The sequence below is a fragment of the Procambarus clarkii genome, chromosome 49, assembly GCF_040958095.1.
Source record: "Procambarus clarkii isolate CNS0578487 chromosome 49, FALCON_Pclarkii_2.0, whole genome shotgun sequence".
NCBI lineage: Eukaryota > Metazoa > Arthropoda > Malacostraca > Decapoda > Cambaridae > Procambarus > Procambarus clarkii.
Window position 1 is genome coordinate 24,289,578 of NC_091198.1, and position 23,286 is coordinate 24,312,863.

General features: G+C 51.6%; 1 pseudogene; it reads right to left on the bottom strand.

The window, feature by feature from the left end:
- Positions 1-542: 542 nt before the first annotated feature.
- Positions 543-23,286, bottom strand: part of LOC138351449 (enoyl-CoA hydratase, mitochondrial pseudogene) — an 81,243-nt pseudogene continuing 58,499 nt past the window's right edge.

Below are 23,286 nucleotides of genomic sequence, written 5' to 3' on the forward strand. Positions count from 1 at the left end.
GATGCCACAGCTGTGAGCACTCGAGGGTAGTGTGGTGCTCCGGACGCTGGTCAGCGTTACGGGGCGTGACGTCATATTTGGCGCAAATACTGGAGTTGGTGGCCAGAAGCCGGTGAGATATAACGAGCGAGAGAGGCAGGTTGCTGGTGGCGAAGACAGCAACCGACGAGACAGCAGGGGCAGATGTCTCAGGTACTGTAGGGGGGAGGGGGGGGGGGGAGGAGGTGTGTCTCGACAATACGTTTTGTTGTTGTCGTTGATGCTGAATTTTGATGTTGTAGTATGCTGGTAAGTAGGCAGTAAAGGAACAGACAGGATCTATTGCTAAGCGGGAGATTACCGTAACAGTAACCATAAGGCCAACCACAACAGTTGGCTGGACAAACAGGACGGAGGTAATTCCAACAGCCGCAACAGTTGGGGGACTCACGGGTCAGAGCACAACCAGGTAAACTAATTTGCATGGTTGAAAGTATACCTCCACCTACCATAAGCACACATTACATGGCTGAAGGTATACCTCCACCTACCATAAGCACACATTACATGGCTGAAGGTACACCTCCACCCACCATATAAACACTCTGGTCCTCCCGCGGCACAAAAAAGCTGCAGTAACCACTAGCACACTCTGCATGCAGGAAGTCCATTGTATCTAATTCTTCCAACATTCCTAAGAAGTGTAAATTTTGGCATTTTGTAAAAATTTAAAGTGTAAAACTTGCATTTTTGCAGCAAACCTCGAAGTGTTATTTTGACATAAAAAGACTCTGGTAAAAGTACGAGGCTGTAAATTGAAATAATTAGATCTACGTTCTTAATTACCAGAAAATTATATTATTGACATGTCAAAAATATATTTCCCCGTCCTGTTTCTCATCAAGTAAGTTAAAGCCAAGTCTATAAAACAGAATGGTTGGATAACTGTCCAATGTTGAAGGCCAGATGCTTCGGGCAAGCCTCATTAAACTTTACAGAGTGATGAGTGAGGGTGGTGGGATTGTCATTGGCGGGTCTTGGTCGGCCCTCTATTGCACCCCTTCCCTTTGAGGATGAGTCCGCTCCCATTGTGACACCAGTCAAGTAGGTGGAGATGAAATGTTTGACATTGAGTACAAACTTTCATCATATGTTCGTAGTAATACAGAATTCTGATATTGATATGCAAAAGGTATCTTATGACGTCAGATTTGCATTGTCGGGGTTCCCAGTGTACCGGGCCACCAGGTACACTTCGGACTAATGTACCGGGCCACAAGGTACACTTCGGACTAATGTACCGGGCCACCAGGTACACTTCGGACTAATGTACCGGGCCACAAGGTACACTTCGGACTAATGTACCGGGCCACCAGGTACACTTCGGACTAATGTACCGGGCCACCAGGTACACTTCGGACTAATGTACCGGGCCACCAGGTACACTTCGGACTAATGTACCGGGCCACAAGGTACACTTCGGACTAATGTACCGGGCCACCAGGTACACTTCGGACTAATGTACCGGGCCACCAGGTACACTTCGGGCTAATGTACCGGGCCACAAGGTACACTTCGGACTAATGTACCGGGCCACCAGGTACACTTCGGACTAATGTACCGGGCCACCAGGTACACTTCGGACTAATGTACCGGGCCACCAGGTACACTTCGGGCTAATGTACCGGGCCACCAGGTACACTTCGGGCTAATGTACCGGGCCACCAGGTACACTTCGGACTAAAGTACCGGGCCACCAGGTACGTATTGAACTAATGTACCGGGCCACCAGGTACACTTCGGACTAAAGTACCGGACCACCAGGTACGTATTGAACTAATGTACCGGGCCACCAGGTACACTTCGGACTAATGTACCGGGCCACCAGGTACACTTCGGACTAATGTACCGGGCCACCAGGTACACTTCGGACTAATGTACCGGGCCACCAGGTACACTTCGGACTAATGTACCGGGCCACCAGGTACACTTCGGACTAATGTACCGGGCCACCAGGTACACTTCGGACTAATGTACCGGGCCACCAGGTACGTATTGAACTAATGTACCGGGCCACCAGGTACGTATTGAACTAATGTACCGGGCCACCAGGTACGTATCGAGACTTATGTACCGGGCTACAAGGTACGTGTCGGGGTACTGGGATACCGCATCGTACTAGATAATAAATCAGTGTTAGTGATCCTAGCAATAATTAGTATAGAATATTGCACAGCAAAGTTGGCCGCTCAGCAGAGCGTAACTTTGAAGCAGGAAACTTTGTTGCCATAACCTGGCGCCATTAGCCCCAGCAATAATGCTAGAAGACACCAGAAACTGCCTTAATTGTTTCTGAAATTATAGAGGAGAGGTTAATTTACTTTTGTAACGGATAAGAGAAACAAAAGTGTTTGTCACAGCAGACTTAGTAACAGGCTAGGAAGTGATAACTTGTCACAGCAGACTAAGTAACAGGCTTGGAGGTGATAACTTGTCACAGCAGACTAAGTAACAGGCTTGGAGGTGATAACTTGTCACAGCAGACTAAGTAACAGGCTTGGAGGTGATAACTTGTCACAGCAGACTAAGTAACAGGCTTGGAAGTGATAACTTGTCACAGCAGACTAAGTAACAGGCTTGGAAGTGATAACTTGTCACAGCAGACTAAGTAACAGGCTTGGAGGTGATAACTTGTCACAGCAGACTAAGTAACAGGCTTGGAGGTGATAACTTGTCACAGCAGACTAAGTAACAGGCTTGGAAGTGATAACTTGTCACAGCAGACTAAGTAACAGGCTTGGAAGTGATAACTTGTCACAGCAGACTAAGTAACAGGCTTGGAGGTGATAACTTGTCACAGCAGACTAAGTAACAGGCTTGGAGGTGATAACTTGTCACAGCAGACTAAGTAACAGGCTTGGAGGTGATAACTTGTCACAGCAGACTATGTAACAGGCTAGGAAGAGATAACTTGTCACAGTAAACTAAGTCACAAACTTGGAGGTAATTCACGGCTTTATTGACTTAGATAGAACGAACCAGATCCTTTGAACTACCTGGAATAGAGTAAAAATATATGACTATTAAAACGAAAAAAATTTAAAAAATCCCAGAACCTCGACAAGTTTCACCTGACAATCTCTTCAAAGTAGTACCATACCGAAGGAGAGAAGAGAGAAAGAGACCGGGAGATATGCCTAGTTTGACACCATGAAGACGTCGGCAAGATTTAGAGGCGTGAGAGAGAGAGAGAGAGAGAGAGAGAGAGAGAGGGGCCAGGAGAGCTGAGGGTGATATTCTGGCTGGGTTATGAGCAGCGGAACTCATAAACCCGGAGAGGTAGAGGAGGAGGGTCGTGTCTCCTGGGATGGCTGAGATGAGATGAGGAGGCTGGCAAGATGAGTTATTGTGAGGTTGCTGACACTGTCACGGGTGCCGCTGACACTGTCACGGGTGCCGCTGACACTGTCACGGGTGCCGCTGACGCTGTCACGGGTGCCGCTGGCGCTGTCACGGGTGCCGCTGACACTGTCACGGGTGCCGCTGACACTGTCACGGGTGTTGACAGTGTCCCAATCTTTGACAAGTGTCAGGAAGGACCTGTTACACACAAGGTTGTCTAAACAAACCTATCAACAGTCAAGTGGTAATAAGTTGTGGAGTTTCTGTAGCGCTGAAGCCACCTCCTGCATCTCTAATTACAGTCTTATCCTTCTATGAACTCATAAAACATTTGATAAGTGTCGTATTAATTCCACGCCTCGAACTCCAGCCCTCGTAATTCCTCGTCTACCCTCCACCTCCACCCTCTCAATACACACATCATATGATAATCACATCCGGTCACGATTAAAATATTAATGGCTTATTTGGTACACGCAAAAGGTACTACATTACATTATATATAAGATACACTTAAGATCACGATCAAAGTTACCCTAAAAGCAGTTCTTGATCAATCACAGGATTAGCTTACTTTCAGCAGGTTAAACATGTTAATTAATAGTTAGGGATAGGTTTCTACAGCTGATGGAATGGAGGGTGGTTCATTTAGCCCCTGGTAAGTAGTTTCCAGTCTAGGATCAGAGGTCATTTCTGATCCCAACGATGTTGTACGAAGGTGTACTCAACATCGGCGTACTTGCTGTAACATTTTCTAAAGTGTTCTGCTGTCGGTGGATGTTTTTAAATGGTTGAGATCTGCCTCTGTTCCTCGGGACGGAGGACGGGTTCTTAATCTATTTTCCACAGGCAGACGACGAGTGACAATAACGTGACTAAGGACATGATGACCTCACCACACACCACAAGATGAAGAAACGACAACGTTTCGGTCTGTGTTGGACTTCATAATGGTCCAAGACGGAGCGAAACTCTTCGTTTCTTTATTTTCAGATGAGGGGTTTGGGGTATTATATTTTTATTATCATCTTTATATTCATAAAAGGCAGCCAAATATATCCGGAGTGACTCCTCACGTTTACTCAAGGCAATACATATTATTCATCTTCACGTTCATGAGTTTTAAATTAAAATAAAACGCTTTGCGTCAACTTCAAGAACATACACAACAGTCTCACGAAACTCGAGAAAGCCCAGAGATTAGCCACAAGACTGGTCCCAGAACTAAGAGAGTTGAAGTACAAGGAAATACTGAGGAAGGTAGACCTGACCACACTACACGAGGCACGACGAGGACTTCAGCTATGCTAAATGGGTTTCTTGAGGTTATCTTGAGATGATTCCGGGGCTTTAGTATCCCCGCGGCCCGGTCCTCGACCAGGCCTCCACCCCCAGGAAGCAGCCCGTGACAGCTAACTAACACGCAGGTACCTATTTTACTGCTAGGTAACAGGGGCATAGGGTGAAAGAAACTCTGCCCAATGTTTCTCGCCGGCGCCTGGGATCGAACCCAGAATCACAGGATCACAAGTCCAGCGTGCTGTCCGCTCGGCCGACCGGCTCCCTTGTGGTTCCCACAAGTGTGGTTTGCGGGTCGACCACTGTACGAGATGTTACCTGCTTCAGTTCCGTTAATCCAAGAGAAACTGGAGGCCTCGACGGACAAAAGCTGGGGACAAAATTGACTGAATTGGAGTGTGAGTTGCAGCCTGAGACCGGATAGGTGTCAGGTCCCTTAGCGGCCATCACAGCCAGAGTGGGAACAGCGGGACCGATGTGAGACTTCACACGAGATATCCTTCTCAATCTTCAGATCAGAGAGATTGGTCCATGATGGATACTACAGGTCCATGGTGGACACTACAGGTCCATGGAGGACACTACAGGACCATGGTGGACACTACTGGTCCATGGTGGACACTACAGGTCCATGGTGGACACTACAGGTCCATGGTGGACACTACTGGTCCATGGTGGACACTACAGGTCCATGTTGGACACTACAGGTCCATGGTGGACACTACAGGTCCATGTTGGACACTACAGGTCCATGGTGGACCATGGTGGACACTACAGGTCCATGGTGGACACTACAGGTCCATGGTGGACACTACTGGTCCATGGTGGACACTACAGGTCCATGTTGGACACTACAGGTCCATGGTGGACACTACAGGTCCATGTTGGACACTACAGGTCCATGGTGGACCATGGTGGACACTACAGGTCCATGGTGGACACTACAGGTCCATGGTGGACACTACAGGACCATGGTGGACACTACAGGTCCATGGTGGACACTACAGGTCCATGGTGGACACTACAGGTCCATGGTGGACACTACAGGTCCATGGTGGACACTACAGGTCCATGGTGGACACTACAGGTCCATGGTGGACACTACAGGACCATGGTGTACACTACTGGTCCATGGTGGACACTACAGGTCCATGTTGGACACTACAGGTCCATGGTGAACACTACAGGTCCATGTTGGACACTACAGGTCCATGGTGGACACTACAGGTCCATGGTGGACAATACTGGTCCATGGTGGACACTACTGGTCCATGGGTGACACTACAGGTCCATGGTGGACACTACAGGTCCATGGTGGACATTACAGGTCCATGGTGGACACTACTGGTCCATGGTGAACACTACAGGTCCATGGTGGACACTACAGGTCCAAGGTGGACACTACTGGTCCATGGTGGACACTGCAGGTCCATGGTGGACACTACTGGTCCATGGTGGACACTACTGGTCCATGGTGGACACTACTGGTCCATGGTGGACACTACAGGTCCATGGAAGACACTACAGGTCCATGGTGGACACTACAGGTCCATGGTGGACACTACAGGTCCATGGTGGACACTACTGGTCCATGGTGGACACTACAAGTCCATGGTGAACACTACAGGTCCATGGTGGACACTACTGGTCCATGGTGAACACTACAGGTCCATGGTGGACACTACAAGTCCATGGTGGACACTACAGGTCCATGGTGGACACTACAGGTCCATGGTGGACACTACTGGTCCATGGTGGACACTACAGGTCCATGATGGACACTACAGGTCCATGATGGACACTACAGGTCCATGGTGGACACTACAGGTCCATGGTGGACACTACAGGTCCATGGTGGACACTACAGGTCCATGGTGGACACTACAGGTCCATGGTGGACACTACAGGTCCATGATGGACACTACAGGTCCATGGTGGACACTACAGGTCCATGGTGAACACTACTGGTCCATGGTGGACACTACTGGTCCATGATGGACACTACAGGTCCATGGTGGACACTACAGGTCCATGGTGGACACTACAGGTCCATGGTGGACCATGGTGGACACTACAGGTCCATGGTGGACACTACAGGTCCATGGTGGACACTACAGGACCATGGTGGACACTACAGGTCCATGGTGGACACTACAGGTCCATGGTGGACACTACAGGTCCATGGTGGACACTACAGGTCCATGGTGGACACTACAGGTCCATGGTGGACACTACAGGTCCATGGTGGACACTACAGGACCATGGTGTACACTACTGGTCCATGGTGGACACTACAGGTCCATGTTGGACACTACAGGTCCATGGTGAACACTACAGGTCCATGTTGGACACTACAGGTCCATGGTGGACACTACAGGTCCATGGTGGACACTACTGGTCCATGGTGGACACTACAGGTCCATGGTGGACAATACTGGTCCATGGTGGACACTACTGGTCCATGGGTGACACTACAGGTCCATGGTGGACACTACAGGTCCATGGTGGACATTACAGGTCCATGGTGGACACTATTGGTCCATGGTGAACACTACAGGTCCATGGTGGACACTACAGGTCCAAGGTGGACACTACTGGTCCATGGTGGACACTGCAGGTCCATGGTGGACACTACTGGTCCATGGTGGACACTACTGGTCCATGGTGGACACTACTGGTCCATGGTGGACACTACAGGTCCATGGAAGACACTACAGGTCCATGGTGGACACTACAGGTCCATGGTGGACACTACAGGTCCATGGTGGACACTACTGGTCCATGGTGGACACTACAAGTCCATGGTGAACACTACAGGTCCATGGTGGACACTACTGGTCCATGGTGAACACTACAGGTCCATGGTAGACACTACAAGTCCATGGTGGACACTACAGGTCCATGGTGGACACTACAGGTCCATGGTGGACACTACTGGTCCATGGTGGACACTACAGGTCCATGATGGACACTACAGGTCCCTGGTGGACACTACAGGTCCATGGTGGACACTACAGGTCCATGGTGGACACTACAGGTCCATGGTGGACACTACAGGTCCATGGTGGACACAACAGGTCCATGATGGACACTACAGGTCCATGGTGGACACTACAGGTCTATGGTGAACACTACTGGTCCATGGTGGACACTACTGGTCCATGATGGACACTACAGGTCCATGGTGGACACTACAGGTCCATGGTGGACACTATACAGGTCCATGGTGGACACTACTGGTCCATGGTGGACACTACAGGTCCATGGTGGACACTACAGGTCCATGGTGGACACTACTGGTCCATGGTGGACACTACTGGTCCATGGTGGACACTACAGGTCCATGGTGGACACTACAGGTCCATGGTGGACACTACTGGTCCATGGTGGACACTACTGGTCCATGGTGGACACTACAGGTCCATGGAGGACACTACAGGTCCATGGTGAACACTACTGGTCCATGGTGGACACTACAGTTCCACGGTGAACACTACTGGTCCATGGTGGACACTATTGGTCCATGATGGACACTACAGGTCCATGGTGGACACTACAGGTCCATGGTGGACACTACAGGTCCATGGTGGACACTACTGGTCCATGGTGGACCCTACAGGTCCATGGTGGACACTACAGGTCCATGGTGGACACTACAGGTCCATGGTGGACACTACAGGTCCATGATGGACACTACTGGTCCATGGTGGACACTACAGGTCCATAGTGGACCATGGTGGACACTACAGGTCCATGGTGGACACTACAGGTCCATGGTGGACACTACAGGTCCATGGTGGACACTACAGGTCCATGGTGGACACTACTGGTCTATGATGGACACTACAGGTCCATGTTGAACACTACAGGTCCATGGTGGACACTACTGGTCCATGGTGGACACTACAGGTCCATGGTGGACACTACTGGTCCATGGTGGACACTATAGGTCCATGGTGGACACTACAGGTCCATGGTGGACACTACAGGTCCATGGTGGACACTACAGGTCCATGGTGGACACTACAGGTCCATGGTGGACACTACTGGTCCATGGTGGACACTACAGGTCCATGGTGGACACTACAGGTCCATGGTGGACACTACAGGTCCATGGTGGACACTACTGGTCCATGGTGGACACTACAGGTCCATGGTGAACACTACAGGTCCATGGTGGACACTACAGGTCCATGATGGACACTACAGGTCCATGGTGGACACTACAGGTATATGGTGGACACTACAGGTCCATGGTGGACACTGCAGGTCCATGGTGGACACTACTGGTCCATGGTGGACACTACTGGTTCATGTTGGACACTACAGGTCCATGTTGGACACTACAGGTCCATGGTGGACCATGGTGGACACTACAGGTCCATGGTGGACACTACAGGTCCATGGTGGACACTACAGGACCATGGTGGACACTACAGGTCCATGGTGGACACTACAGGTCCATGGTGGACACTACAGGTCCATGGTGGACACTACAGGTCCATGGTGGACACTACAGGTCCATGGTGGACACTACAGGTCCATGGTGGACACTACAGGACCATGGTGTACACTACTGGTCCATGGTGGACACTACAGGTCCATGTTGGACACTACAGGTCCATGGTGAACACTACAGGTCCATGTTGGACACTAAAGGTCCATGGTGGACACTACAGGTCCATGGTGGACACTACTGGTCCATTGTGGACACTACAGGTCCATGGTGGACAATTCTGGTCCATGGTGGACACTACTGGTCCATGGGTGACACTACAGGTCCATGTTGGACACAACAGGTCCATGGTGGACACTACAGGTCCATGGTGGACACTACTGGTCCATGGTGGACACTACAGGTCCATGGTGGACAATACTGGTCCATGGTGGACACTACTGGTTCATGGGTGAAACTACAGGTCCATGGTGGACACTACAGGTCCATGGTGGACATTACAGGTCCATGGTGGACACTACTGGTCCATGGTGAACACTACAGGTCCATGGTGGACACTACAGGTCCAAGGTGGACACTACTGGTCCATGGTGGACACTGCAGGTCCATGGTGGACACTACTGGTCCATGGTGGACACTACTGGTCCATGGTGGACACTACTGGTCCATGGTGGACACTACAGGTCCATGGAAGACACTACAGGTCCATGGTGGACACTACAGGTCCATGGTGGACACTACTGGTCCATGGTGGACACTACAGGTCCATGGTGAACACTACAGGTCCATGGTGGACACTACTAGTCCATGGTGAACACTACAGGTCCATGGTGGACACTACAGGTCCATGGTGGACACTACAGGTCCATGGTGGACACTACAGATCCATGGTGGACACTACTGGTCCATGGTGGACACTACAGGTCCATGATGGACACTACAGGTCCATGGTGGACACTACAGGTCCATGGTGGACACTACAGGTCCATGGTGGACACTACAGGTCCATGGTGGACACTACAGGTCCATGATGGACACTACAGGTCCATGGTGGACACTACAGGTCCATGGTGAACACTACTGGTCCATGGTGGACACTACTGGTCCATGATGGACACTACAGGTCCATGGAGGACACTACAGGTCCATAGTGGACACTACAGGTCCATGGTGGACACTACTGGTCCATGTTGGACACTACAGGTCCATGGTGGACACTACAGGTCCATGGTGGACACTACTGGTCCATGGTGGACACTACTGGTCCATGGTGGACACTACAGGTCCATGGTGGACACTACAGGTCCATGGTGGACACTACTGGTCCATGGTGGACACTACTGGTCCATGGTGGACACTACAGGTCCATGGTGGACACTACAGGTCCATGGTGAACACTACTGGTCCATGGTGGACACTACAGGTCCATGGTGAACACTACTGGTCCATGGTGGACACTACTGGTCCATGGTGGACACTACTGGTCCATGGTGGACACTACAGGTCCATGGTGGACACTACAGGTCCATGGTGAACACTACTGGTCCATGGTGGACACTACAGGTCCATGGTGAACACTACTGGACCATGGTGGACACTATTGGTCCATGATGGACACTACAGGTCCATGGTGGACACTACAGGTCCATGGTGGACACTACAGGTCCATGGTGGACACTACTGGTCCATGGTGGACCCTACAGATCCATGGTGGACACTACAGGTCCATGGTGGACACTACAGGTCCATGGTGGACACTACAGGTCCATGATGGACACTACTGGTCCATGGTGGACACTACAGGTCCATAGTGGACCATGGTGGACACTACAGGTCCATGGTGGACACTACAGGTCCATGGTGGACACTACAGGTCCATGGAGGACACTACAGGTCCATGGTGGACACTACTGGTCTATGGCGGATGGAGACTACAGGTCCATGTTGAACACTACAGGTCCATGGTGGATGGAGACTACAGGTCCATGTTGAACACTACAGGTCCATGGTGGACACTACTGGTCCATGGTGGACACTACAGGTCCATGGTGGACACTACTGGTCCATGGTGGACACTATAGGTCCATGGTGGACACTACAGGTCCATGGTGGACACTACAGGTCCATGGTGGACACTACAGGTCCATGGTGGACACTACTGGTCCATGGTGGACACTACAGGTCCATGGTGGACACTACAGGTCCATGATGGACACTACAGGTCCATGGTGGACACTACTGGTCCATGGTGGACACTACAGGTCCATGGTGAACACTACAGGTCCATGGTGGACACTACAGGTCCATGGTGGACACTACAGGTCCATGATGGACACTACAGGTCCATGGTGGACACTACAGGTCCATGGTGGACACTTCAGGTCCATGGTGGACACTGCAGGTCCATGGTGGACACTACTGGTCCATTGTGGACACTACTGGTCCATGGTGGACACTACAGGTCCATGGTGGACACTACAGGTCCATGGTGGACACTACAGTTCCATGGTGGACACTACAGGTCCATGGTGGACACTACTGGTCCATGGTGGACCCTACAGGTCCATGTTGGACACTACAGGTCCATGGTGGACACTACAGGTCCATGGTGGACACTACAGGTCCATGATGGACACTACTGGTCCATGGTGGACACTACAGGGCCATAGTGGAGCATGGTGGACACTACAGGTCCATTGTGGACACTACAGGTCCATGGTGGACACTACAGGTTCATGGAGGACACTACAGGTCCATGGTGGACACTACTGGTCTATGGTGGACACTACAGGTCCATGTTGAACACTACTGGTCCACGGTGGACACTACAGGTCCATGGTGGACACTACAGTTCCATGGTGGACACTACAGGACCATGGTGGACACTACTGGTCCATGGTGGACACTACAGGTCCATGGTGGACACTACTGGTCCATGGTGGACACTACAGGTCCATGGTGGACACTACTGGTCCATAGTGGACACTATAGGTCCATGATGGACACTATAGGTCCATGGTGGACACTACAGGTCCATGGTGGACACTACAGGTGCATGGTGGACACTACAGGTCCATGGTGGACACTACAGGTCCATGGTGGACTCTACAGGTCCATGGTGGACACTACTGGTCCATAGTGGACACTACTGGTCCATGGTGGACACTACAGGTCCATGGTGGACACTACAGGTCCATGGTGGACACTATAGTTCCATGGTGGACACTACAGGTCCATGGTGGACACTACAGGTCCATGGTGGACACTACTGGTCCATGGTGGACACTACAGGTCCATGGTGGACACTACAGGTCCATGGTGGACACTACTGGTCCATGGTGGATACTACAGGTGCATGGTGGACCATGGTGGACACTACAGGTCCATGGTGAACACTACAGGTCCATGGTGGACACTACAGGTCCATGGTGGACACTACTGGTCCATGGTGGACACTACAGGTCCATGGGGGACACTACAGGTCCATGGTGAACACTACTGGTCCATGGAGGACATTACAGGTCCATGGTGAACACTACTGGTCCATGGTGGACACTACTGGTCCATGGCGGACACTACTGGTCCATGGTGGACACTACAGGTCCATGGTGGACATTACTGGTCCATGGTGGACACTACTGGTCCATGGTGGACACTACAGGTCCATGGTGGACACTACAGGTCCATGGTGGACACTACAGGTCCATGATGGACACTACTGGTCCATGGTGGACACTACAGGTCCATGGTGGACACTACTGGTCCATGGTGGACACTACAGGTCCATGGTGAACATTACAGGTCCATGGTGGACCCTACAGGTCCATGGTGAACACTACTGGTCCATGGTGGACACTACAGGTCCATGGTGAACACTACTGGCCCATGGTGGACACTACTGGTCCATGGTGGACACTACTGGTCCATGGTGGACACTACAGGTCCATGGTGGACACTACTGGTCCATGGTGGACACTACAGGTCCATGGTGGACACTACTGGTCCATGGTAGACACTACAGGTCCATGGTGGACACTACTGGACCATGGTGGACACTACTGGTCCATGGTGGACACTACAGGTCCATGGTGGACACTACAGGTCCATGGTGGACACTACTGGTCCATGGTGGACACTACAGGTCTATGGTGGACACTATAGGTCCATGGTGGACACTACTGGTCCATGGTGGACACTACTGGTCCATGGTGGACACTACTGGTCCATGGTGGACACTACAGGTCCATGGTGGACACTACAGGTCCATGGTCCTACAGGTCCATGGTGGACACTACACGTCCAGGATGGACACTACTGGTCCATGGTGGACACTACAGGTCCATTGTGGACACTACTGGTCCATGGTGGACACTACAGGTCCATGGTGGACACTACTGGTCCATGGTGGACACTACAGGTCCATGGTGAACACTACAGGTCCATGCTGGACACTACAGGTCCATGGTGAACACTTCTGGTCCATGGTGGACACTACAGGTCCGTGGTGAACACTACTGGCCCATGGTGGACACTACTGGTCCATGGTGGACACTACTGGTCCATGGTAGACACTACAGGTCCATGGTGGACACTACTGGACCATGGTGGACACTACTGGTCCATGGTGGACACTACAGGTCCATGGTGGACACTACAGGTCCATGGTGGACACTACTGGTCCATGGTGGACACTACAGGTCTATGGTGGACACTATAGGTCCATGGTGGACACTACTGGTCCATGGTGGACACTACTGGTCCATGGTGGACACTACAGGTCCATGGTGGACACTACAGGTCCATGGTGGTCACTACAGGTCCATGGTGGACACTACTGGTCCATGGTGGACACTACAGGTCCATGGTGGACACTACAGGTCCATGGTGGACACTACAGGTCCATGGTGGACACTACTGGTCCATGGTGGACACTACAGGTCTATGGTGGACACTATAGGTCCATGGTGGACACTACTGGTCCATGGTGGACACTACTGGTCCATGGTGGACACTACAGGTCCATGGTGGACACTACAGGTCCATGGTGGACACTACAGGTCCATGATGGACACTACTGGTCCATGGTGGACACTACAGGTCCATAGTGGACCATGGTGGACACTACAGGTCCATGGTGGACACTACAGGTCCATGATGGACACTACAGGTCCATGGTGGACACTACTGGTCCATGGTGGACACTACAGGTCCATGGTGGACACTACAGGTCGATGGTGGACACTACAGGTCCATGGTGGACACTACAGGTCCATGGTGGACACTACAGGTCCATGGTGGACACTACAGGTCCATGATGGATACTACTGGTCCATGGTGGACACTACAGGTCCATGGTGGACCATGGTGGACACTACAGGTCCATGGTGGACACTACAGGTCCATGGTGGACACTACAGGTCCATGGTGGACACTACAGGTCCATGGTGGACACTACTGGTCCATGGTGGACACTACAGGTCCATGGTGGACACTACAGGTCCATGGTGGTCACTACAGGTCCATGGTGGACACTACTGGTCCATGGTGGACACTACAGGTCCATGGTGGACACTACAGGTCCATGATGGACACTACTGGTCCATTGTGGACACTACAGGGCCATGGTGGACACTACAGGTCCATGATGGACACTACAGGTCCATGGTGGACACTACTGGTCCATGGTGGACACTACAGGTCCATGGTGGACACTACAGGTTCATGATGGTCACTACTGGTCCATGGTGGACACTACAGGTCCATGGTGGACACTACAGGTCCATGATGGACACTACTGGTCCATGGTGGACACTACAGGTCCATGGTGGACACTACTGGTCCATGGTGGACACTGCTGGTCCATGGTGGACACTACAGGTCCATGGTGGACACTACTGGTCCATGGTAGACACTACAGGTCCATGGTGGACACTACTGGTCCATGGAGGACACTACAGGTCCATGGTGGACACTACTGGTCCATGGTAGACACTACAGGTCCATGGTGGACACTACTGGTCCATGGTGGACACTACTGGTCCATGGTGGACACTACAGGTCCATGGTGGACACTACACACTACAGGTCCATGGTGGACACTACAGGTCCATGGCGGACACTACAGGACCATGGTGGACACTACTGGTCCATGGTGGACACTACTGGTCCATGGTGGACACTACAGGTCGATGGTGGACACTACAGGTCCATGGTGGACACTACAGGTCCATGGTGGACACTACAGGTCCATGGTGGACACTACAGGTCCATGATGGATACTACTGGTCCATGGTGGACACTACAGGTCCATGGTGGACCATGGTGGACACTACAGGTCCATGGTGGACACTACAGGTCCATGGTGGACACTACAGGTCCATGGTGGACACTACAGGTCCATGGTGGACACTACTGGTCCATGGTGGACACTACAGGTCCATGTTGAACACTACTGGTCCATGGTGGACACTACAGGTCCATGGTGGACACTTCAGGTCCATGGTGGACACTACAGGACCATGGTGGACACTACTGGTCCATGGTGGACACTACAAGGCCATTGTGAACACTACTGGTCCATGGTGAACACTACAGGTCCATGGTGGACACTACTGGTCCATGGTGGACACTACTGGTCCATGGTGGACACTACTGGTCCATGGTGGACACTACTGGTCCATGGTGGACACTACAGGTCCATTGTGGACACTACAAGGCCATGGTGAACACTACTGGTCCATGGTGAACACTACAGGTCCATGGTGGACACTACTGGTCCATGGTGGACACTACTGGTCCATGGTGGACACTACTGGTCCATGGTGGACACTACTGGTCCATGGTGGACACTACAGGTCCATGGTGGACACTACAGGTCCATGGTGGACACTACAGGTCCATGGTGGACACTACAGGTCCATGGTGGATACTACAGGTCCATGGTGGACACTACTGGTCCATGGTGGACACTACAGGTCCATGGTGGACCATGGTGGACACTACAGGTCCATGGTGGACACTACAGGTCCATGGTGGACACTACAGGTCCATGGTGGACACTACAGGTCCATGGTGGACACTACTGGTCCATGGTGGACACTACAGGTCCATGGTGGACACTACAGGTCCATGGTGGACACTACAGGTCCATGGTGGACACTACAGGTCTATGGTGGACACTACAGGTCCATGGTGGACACTACAGGTCCATGGTGGACACTATAGGTCCATGGTGGACACTACTGGTCCATGGTGGACACTACAGGTCCATGGTGGACACTACAGGTCCATGGTGGACACTACTGGTCAATGGTGGACACTACAGGTCCATGGTGGACACTACTGGTCCATGGTGGACACTACTGGTCCATGGTGGACACTACAGGTCCATGGTGGACACTACTGGTCCATGGTGGACACTACAGGTCCATGGTGGACACTACTGGTCCATGGTGGACACTACAGGTCCATGGTGGACACTACTGGTCCATGGTGGACACTACAGGTCCATGGTGGACACTACAGGTCCATGATGGACACTACTGGTCCATGGTGGACAATACAGGTCCATTGTGGACACTACAGGTCCATGATGGACACTACTGGTCCATGGTGGAGACTACAGGTCCATGGTGAACACTACTGGTCCATGGTGGACACTACTGGTCCATGGTGGACCATGGTGGACACTACTGGTCCATGGTGGACACTACTGGTCCATGGTGGACACTACAGGTCCATGGTGGACACTACAGGTCCATGATGGACACTACTGGTCCATGGTGGACACTACAGGTCCATGATGGACCATGGTGGACACTACAGGTCCATGATGGACACTACAGGTCCATGGTGGACACTACAGGTCCATGGTGGACACTACAGGCCCATGATGGACACTACTGGTCCATGGTCGACACTACAGGTCCATGGTGGACCATGGTGGACACTACAGGTCCATGGTGGACACTACAGGTCCATGGTGGACACTACAGGTCCATGGTGGACACTACAGGTCCATGGTGGACACTACTGGTCCATGGTGGACACTACAGGTCCATGGTGGACACTACAGGTCCATGGTGGACACTACAGGTCCATGGTGGACACTACAGGTCCATGGTGGACACTACAGGACCATGGTGGACACTACCGGTCCATGGTGGACACTACAGGTCCATGGTGGACACTACTGGTCCATGGTGGACACTACTGGTCCATGGTGGACACTACAGGTCCATGATGGACACTACTGGTCCATGGTGGACACTACTGGTTCATGGTGGACACTATAGGTCCATGGTGGACACTACTGGTCCATGGTGGACACTACAGGTCCATGGTGGACACTACTGGTCCATGGTGGACACTACAGGTCCATGGTGGACCATGGTGGACACTACTGGTCCATGGTGGACACTACTGGTCCATGGTGGACACTACTGGTCCATGGTGGACACTACTGGTCCATGTTGGACACTACTGGTCCTTTTGTGGACACTACAGGTCCATGGTGGACACTACTGGTCCATGGTGGACACTACTGGTCCATGGTGGACACTACTGGTCCATGGTGGACACTACTGGTCCATGGTGGACACTACTGGTCCATGGTGGACACTACTGGTCCATGGTGGACACTACTGGTCTATGGTGAACACTACAGGACCATGGTGGACACTACAGGACCATGGTGGACACTACAGGTCCATGGTGGACACTACAGGTCCATGGTAGACACTACAGGTCCATGGTGGACACTACTGGTCCATGGTGGACACTACTGGTCCATGGTGGACACTACAGGACCATGGTGGACACTACAGGTCCATGGTTTACACTACAGGTCCATGGTGGACACTACAGGTCCATGGTAGACACTACAGGTCCATGGTGGACACTACTGGTCCATGGTGGACACTACTGGTCCATGGTGGACACTACAGGTCCATGATGGACACTACAGGTCCATGATGGACACTTCAGGTCCATGTTGGACACTACAGGTCCATGGTGGACACTACAGGTCCATGATGGACACTACAGGTCCATGGTGGACACTACTGGACCATGGTGGACACTACAGGTCCATGGTGGACACTACAGGTCCATAGTGGACCATGGTGGACACTACAGGTCCATGGTGGACCATGGTGGACACTACAGGTCCATGGTGGACCATGATGGACACTACTGGTCCATGGTGGACACTACAGGTCCATGGTGGACACTACTGGTCCATGGTGGACACTACTGGTCCATGGTGGACACTACAGGACCATGGTGGACACTACAGGACCATGGTGGACACTACAGGACCATGGTGGACACTACAGGTCCATGATGGACACTACAGGTCCATGGTGGACACTACAGGTCCATGGTGGACACTACAGGTCCATGGTGAACACTACAGGTCCATGGTGGACACTACAGGTCCATGGTGGACATTACAGGTCCATGGTGGACACTACAGGTCCATGGTGGACACTACAGGTTCATGGTGGACCATGATGGACACTACAGGTCCATGGTAGACCATGGTGGACACTACAGGTCCATGGTGGACACTACAGGTCCATGGTGGACACTACTGGTCCATGGTGGACACTACAGGTCCATGGTGGACACTACAGGACCATGGTGGACACTATTGGTCCATGGTGGTGTTACGGCCCTCTCGGGTCGCAACTGGGTTCGTACTCTGATGTCGTTAGAGGAAGGGTATCCGGCCCTAAGCCAGTAGTGGCTTTCAAGGGATGTGATCAGTAACGCAAGTAAATTAAAAAGGGGAAGGGAAAGAAAGGCAAAAACTTAAGATTATAATTAATACCTTCACCAATAAATAATATATAAAAGTTACACAGGGGGAGGGGTATTAACTCTTATTTACACTGACGTCTTCTTCTGAAGACTCTGGATCCTCTCGGTGCGAAGTCCTCGGTGCTCTCGTGGTCTCTTGACGAATCCTTCGATCAAGTTGAGTCTACCCCTGACACAGGCCAGCCAAAACACAGTTCCACTGGGGGCACCGCCGTGGAGGCCGTCAACCACAAGTCCAGCAGAACAGCTGGCAGGTTCCGGATCAGCAACGCTGGTCAGGCCACTCCACGAGCGATACTAGGGTAGCGCCCTAGTCAGGAGCCTCGTGTGATACCACAGATCACTCTCCTGTCTACTATACCCCAGTGGTTAATCGTCTCCAGCAGTCGGTCCCGGGTACGACAATCCTTCACTGCCACTTCACAGGCAGGGTAACACCACAGTGTTCCTCCGGGAGGCGACTCACAGCTGCTGCAGCAAAGCACCAGGTATGGGGACGGCTGCCTTGGGTAGACTGACTCAACTTCCCTTACAGCAGTCCCAGGTCGACTCTGTAAGCAGACACGTCATCAATAACTGGGACACACTAAAGCACCTCACTTACAGGCTCAGACACAAACGCCCGACGTATCCACTCCATAGATGGCGCTGTTGTCTGAGCACCACCTCACCAGAGGTCAGCAGCGGCTGTGTTGCGAGCTGAACCGGACTGGAAACTGGCCCTTGTGGCCAGTACACCTTGTCCTCACCAGGTGTCGTCGTCCATTTGGTGGGGGTTTTGGGAGCTGACCCACAGATGGCGCGGTCGTCACTGCTCCGTGCTCGGACGCTGGACTCGGGTCCGTAACACCTCCCCACCAAAAAGAATTTGGTTTGGGGTTCTATAAAGAGAAACAAACCAAATTAGAATGGGGACACAACTCCAAATGGATTCACTTATACTGTAAACTGGAACGGTGAGGCTGTCTCGTCCACAGAACTGTCCTAAGGAGACACCCTGGCACAAAGGGAACTTGAAAATGGCAGGCGATGACCTGCCTGACGTAATTTTCCACACCTCTTCTGCGATGTCAAGCAGGGGCTTAATCTCACATCTCTCGCGTAAGGATCGGTATCGACACGATCTGGGGTGGCTCGACACTTCCCTGTGTCGTGGCACCGATGATGGCTGGTTACAAACGGCATTTCTGGTACCGTTCCAGTGGTCCTTCAGGGAGACGGGAACCTGGAATACAGGGGTCTGATAATTTAGAGTGACAGCGACAGCGGGTAAAACAGTACTTACAGCATACTCCTTTACTAGGTCCACACCTAGTCCCAACAGGGCTGTTCGTACATTGAAGATGGCATTCGCTCTGCCACCGTCAGGTCGACCAACGTTCCGTATAACGCTGCATTGAGGCTCAGCAATCACGCGGGGGGTGTCAACCTGCCGGAAACAGTCACTCATATTATCACATGTCGTACCTCCTGTATCAACCATCACCTTCCAGGTCCCTTCTTCGACTGCAACACTCACTGTGCACGTCTCCAATCCCTGGGACTTCTTCTCGATGTTCAAGGGAGCCGCCATCTGTCGGGTCGTCCACCGGTCCTTACTGAGACCACACATAAGAATAAAACAAAATACCGGTAGGAAACATTTGGTAAACTGAGGGATAAGCTTCGTAAGCTTGTAATGTCCATAGCCGGCAATATTCACTAGCCTAGTTTGGACCAAAGAGGGCACTAGACCTTTCGAACACACCTCACATACCTCTGACGTCTGGGGAATCTCTGGCCGGTTCAATGACCGCTGTACAATGCCATACCGCAAGTACACATCTGCCTTCGCTCCAGACTCGTTGGTATCCGTGGGTGTTTGCACACAAGGCCTCTCTTCTTGCTCAGTTGCTTCTGCCTCCTTAACCGCATGTTCCTTATCGGGAGAAGAATCGGGAGACTGCTAGAATATTGTAGACTCTGTCGTCAATCTGTAGGTGAGAGGAAGGATTTACCTGGACATTACCATTGCCTGTTGTTACCTCAGACCTTGCTGTTCCGGCCGACTCGTCCACGATCTTGGGATGATTGGTGCTCCAATCCGATACCAAGTCGTTGGCTAGTACCACGTCAATCCCAGCTACAGGGAGGGTATCGACTACTGCCAACGCACATGTGCCGTTGAAATAAGGCGAGTCGAGATGTACTGGCACTAAGGGGGCGATGTACTGCGTCCTTGGAAACCCAACGAGGACAACCTCTTGTCTCCCATCCACACTCACTCCCTCGGGTAACGAGTCTCTCACAATCAGGGACTGGGCTGCTCCACTATCTCTGAGCACTACAACTGACCTACCAGTGTGATCACTCGTTACATACCCGCTTGAAGTGTGAGGGGCGAACAAACTTGGTCCTTCCTGCGTCGTCGTCGATTGGCTTCCTGCTGGTGGTGTAACACAGCTCATCATCATCACCTCCCTACGTGCGCCGCCACCTCTTCTGCCTTGGCACATAGCAGCTACATGCCCTTTCTGCCCACAGGTCCAGCACACCACATTCCTCCTCGGACTCCGGTGTTTCGGACTGCTAGGACTTTTCCTTCGAGGGCTACTTGGGGGCGTCTTCTTAGCGCTTCGTGGGACGGGGGTCTCTTCTTCGTCCTGAGGTTTGTCAAACCGGCGTTGGTAATGCCTTGGGACGTACTTAGCAGACGGCCTATGAGTCAGGATGTATTCCTCAGCCATTGTGGCTGCTGCACTCAAGGTCTCTACCTGCTGTTCCTCTAAGTACGTCTTCAGGTCTCCAGACAAACAATCCTTGAAGTCCTCTAGCAGTATGAGCTGCTCGAGGTCTTCTTTGGTCTCCACCTTCCGAGAGGCACACCATTCTTGGAAAAGTCGCTCCTTGATAGTGGCGAATTCGGTGAAAGTGTGCTCTGAGGTCTTTTTCAGGTTTCTGAACTTCTGCCTGTAAGCCTCAGGTACCAATTGGTACGCCATGAGCACAACCTTCTTCACCTTGTCGTAATCGCCGGAGTCTTCAAGGGATAACGTGGAGTAGGCGATTTGGGCCTTCCCAGTCAAGACTGACTGTATCATGATGGCCCAATTCTCCCTCGGCCACTCCAAAGAGGCAGCGACTTTCTCGAAGGCTGCGAAGAACTTCGACACTTCCTTCTCATTGAATTTTGGGACCATTTTGATATTCCTTACCGGATCGAAAATACTTGCTCCAGTTTGTCTCTGACCAGCGCCTAATCGTAATACTTCTAGTTCATGTTGTCTCTGTCTTTCTTTTTCTTCTCTCTCTCTCGCTGTTTCTCTTCTAATTCTAAACGTCTCATAGCCATTTCTTTATCTTTCATCTCCATTTCTTTATCTTTTAATTCTCGTTCTAATTCTAACTTCTTCCACTCTATCTCACGATTTATTTCCAAGGCACGCATTTTGATTGTCAGCAAGCTAATATTTAGCTCACCTGCATCGCTGTCAATGTCACTGCCTTTATCTTCCTTTTCAGTGGAAGCAACTTCTTCACTTTCCTTGGTACCTAGTGCCTCATTTTCTTGTTTTTCTTCGGCCTTCAAATGCCGGTGAACCTTGGATAAGATCTCCACACGGGAATCACTGGCACGGATCTTTATCTCCAAGTAGGCACTAACTAGTACCAGTTCCTGTTTGCTCAGATATTTTAATCTGGCAAGACAGTCCTCTCTGTTCAGAAAAGCCTGAACATCGTCCAGATCATCGATGGTAGCTTTTTCTGCCATTGTCACAGATGGAACACTTAGCACTTAACACACTGCTTTCTTGTTAGCACTTAACGCACCGAGCACTGTTCTACGTCAATATTGCACTTTGTCGCACCTGGCGCCTCACTTGCCAATATTGCATGTAATTACTTCGGGCACCGCACTACACAATATTGCACTGAATCCCAGCGAACACTTCGCTTTACAATATTGCACTGAATCACGCCGAGCACCGCACTACACAATATTGTGCTTAATCGCTTAATCACAGCGAGCACCACACTGCACAATATCGCACTTAGTCACTCTTGAGCACCGCACAGGACGTATAACGTCCCAATCGTCACACACAGGGGGAATTATATACAGGGATTACGCCACTTCACCACCCCTGTCAAACATACTTAACAAGGGGACGGATCCCGCTGGGGATGCCAATTATGTTACGGCCCTCCCGGGTCGCAACTGGGCTCGTACTCTGATGTCGTTAGAGGAAGGGTATCCGGCCCCAAGCCAGTAGTGGCTTTTAAGGGATGTGATCAGTAACGCAAGTAAATTAAAAAGGGGAAGGGAAAGAAAGGCAAAAACTTAAGAT